Source organism: Seriola lalandi, unplaced genomic scaffold, assembly GCF_002814215.2.
Source record: "Seriola lalandi dorsalis isolate HSWRI2012SDOR001 ecotype SW California unplaced genomic scaffold, Sedor1 jcf7180002050021, whole genome shotgun sequence".
NCBI classification, from domain to species: domain Eukaryota; kingdom Metazoa; phylum Chordata; class Actinopteri; order Carangiformes; family Carangidae; genus Seriola; species Seriola lalandi.
Window position 1 is genome coordinate 4,924 of NW_019520574.1, and position 2,671 is coordinate 7,594.

At 48.5% G+C, this 2,671-nt stretch overlaps 2 long non-coding RNA genes across 2 annotated transcripts in view; one reads left to right on the plus strand and one right to left on the minus strand.

The window, feature by feature from the left end:
- LOC147819728 (uncharacterized) overlaps window positions 1–1,352 on the plus strand; it is a 4,456-nt gene extending 3,104 nt beyond the window's left edge. The window contains exons 2-3 of the long non-coding RNA XR_015436676.1: window positions 153–270; window positions 711–1,352. This is a non-coding gene — a long non-coding RNA (uncharacterized LOC147819728). The remainder of the gene's footprint in view (window positions 1–152; window positions 271–710) is intronic.
- LOC111649133 (uncharacterized) lies at window positions 612–2,664 on the minus strand. Its single transcript, XR_002760251.2, has 2 exons — window positions 2,485–2,664; window positions 612–2,364 (listed from the first exon to the last, which is right to left on the minus strand). It is a non-coding gene; the product is annotated as an uncharacterized LOC111649133 (long non-coding RNA).
- Window positions 2,665–2,671: the final 7 nt, after the last annotated feature.

Below are 2,671 nucleotides of genomic sequence, written 5' to 3' on the forward strand. Positions count from 1 at the left end.
CCCTCTCTCTGTAGAGACTCAGGTTACACTGCCTGTCAATCAGAGATCACACACACACGTGACCTCTGACCTCTGACTGTTTGTTGTTGAAGTCATACACCTGTCTGAAACTACACTCTGTTATTTCCTGTTGTGTTGTTTTAATCATGTAGTGAGCTTGGCCAATCAGGAGCCGGATATGTCCAATGTGACAAGCTGGGACCTGAATCATCATGCCGAGGACCGACTGCCGTCACCATGGCAACCGCTGAGATGTCTCCCCTCCATCAGGTCTGCTATTTGTCTCTCACATACTCATCCCTCCATGTTCTCCATCCTGAACACTCACTCACTCACTCACTCACTCACTCACTCACTCACTCACTCACTCACTCACTCACTCACACACACACAGAGGGAATCCCTGTGGTCTGTGTGTCCTCTGCAGGTCAAAGGTCAAACTGAACAGTCTCTGACCTGTAGTAACCTTTGCTGTTGTTCTGGTACAGGAGCTATTTGTACGTTGTTGCTATGGCTACGTAGCTAACGTTAGCATCATTAGCTGTTACCTCGTTGACTCTGGTCTCTGTCACGTCTCGGCCCGCCGACACTTGAAATGAAACACATGGAAATTTTTCATTGGACAGGACGATTCATCTTTATTGTGATTGGCTGACAGACGTTCTCCTTTATAACAATAGTAACAATAACAATAATAAAAATATTTCCAGGTATGAAGAAAAGACGAGAGCTGCTGCTGATCCAGGTTCAGCTGGTGAACTCCACCAATCAGCAGAATCAACAACAGTGACATCACTGCAGCAGCCTTCAATGTGAAGATCGCCGATGCAGACTCCCATCATGCAACAGTGCAGGATAAAGAAGTTGGGCGTTGCTGTAATGGCCAGTGAAGAACAGTTTTATTTTGTACCACAGCTTCTCTTCCTGATTTCAACAGGGTCAGTTGATCGGTCCAATCAGCTGTCAGCGTCACTGTGGTCATGAACACCTGGAGGACAGACAGCGGGCCGGCGGTCTGACTCTGATCCGTTCAGTTCTCTGTTCACACCTGGTGTTGTTCACTGGCGGCCGCTCACCTGGACAAACACAGTTTACCTGAGCTACAGGTGTGAAGCCCGTCGCCTGAAACAAGGTTAAACACTGTTTCCTGCTGTGATCCAGCTGGTGAGTCACACTGTCGGACGGACTTCACACGTGATCTTTGGTCCTGAACATGTTTGTGTTTTTCTTTTATTTACAAAATGAAAATAAGAGATTTTTTTGAAATGTACGTTTAGTATAAAAACATTGATCAGCTGCTTAAAAACATGATCGGTACAAAAAGTGCTAAAATACAAAATGAATCAACAGTTGTACGATTCAATGGTTCAATATTTCTCATGTGGACATCAGACCTGAAACTGTCTGGACACCATCTGCTTCTTGTCCCTCCATGTCCCGGATCAGTGGAGTCCAGTCTGCACAGTTAGAGTTTGGTTTTAAAGGCTGGATGTCGGAGGCAGCAGCACCTACAGCTTGAAAACAGCTTCAGTTTCTGATCACTGACTATTTGAAATGTACGATGAGTGGACTCATGGCCGCCTTGTTCTGTATTTCAAACGTTAATCTGATCACTTCCTGTTCTTGCAGTTAATGAGTTCGTCAACGTTGCAGCATGGAAACATCCCAGTTGTCTGTGGAGATCTAGTTGACCCGTCATCCTGCCTAGTGTGAAGGACAGGGCTGGGAACCAATCCAAGCTGTGCTTTAAGGTAGTGGGCAGGGCTTAGTGATAACATCGGGGGGGGGGGACTCCGTTCAATAAGAAGCATCTGTTGAAGTAAATCTCTAAATGTCCTCCTGTGTCCTTGGATGCTGATTGGCCAGTGACTGCTGTCAGCCCAGGGTTTGAGGCGGGATTACAAAACAACCAATCAGGTCAAGGTAGGAGGAGCTTTGGTTTCCTGAGAAGTGGATTGGCCAGACTGGTTTGGCAAGGCGGGGCTACGTTCGTCCTGAGTGGTGACCAGTCAAGTCTTCCTGCAGCTGGTGGTCAACTCTGTCCTTTGTTCTGATTGGTCAGAATAAAGAGGTGGGTGGAGTCAAACAGTCTGAGGATCAAAGAGCAGTAAGTCTAATGTTGGTGTTTTCAGGAAGTTCTTTGTGCTTCTTTAACAACTCATGGCCTCTCATTGGTCCAACCATCAGGAGGCGGAGTTAGTGGTCATTACAAAGAGTGGGCGGGGCTCTTTTGGACCGTGTGGCAGGTCTGTGATTGGTCAGTAGAGCAGGGTGGGAGGGGTTTTGTGTATCCTGAGCGTTTGGATGGAGGAGAGGATTTTCTTCTGGTGGCCGGCGAGGGTCACGCCCACTCTGAGCAGGTCTCTATGGAAACAGACAGAGAGTATGGAAAGAGATGAGGGCCAAGAAACAGAAGTCACCTTCCCATCAGCCGCCATACGAACATGCGTGTCGGTGAGTTCACACGTATGTAGTGCGTCTTACTCGGTGTTGAGCTGAGACACGATGTCCAGGCTGGTGAAGCCGGCCTGCAGGAAGCTCTGCTCGTACCGCTCCATCTTCACGGCTCGCAGCCACTCAGACACCGAACCACACGCCGACAGGGGGGGCGGGGCACGCTGGTCCAACAGAGGCTGGGACGAACTGACACACAGACAGGCTTCATGAGAGA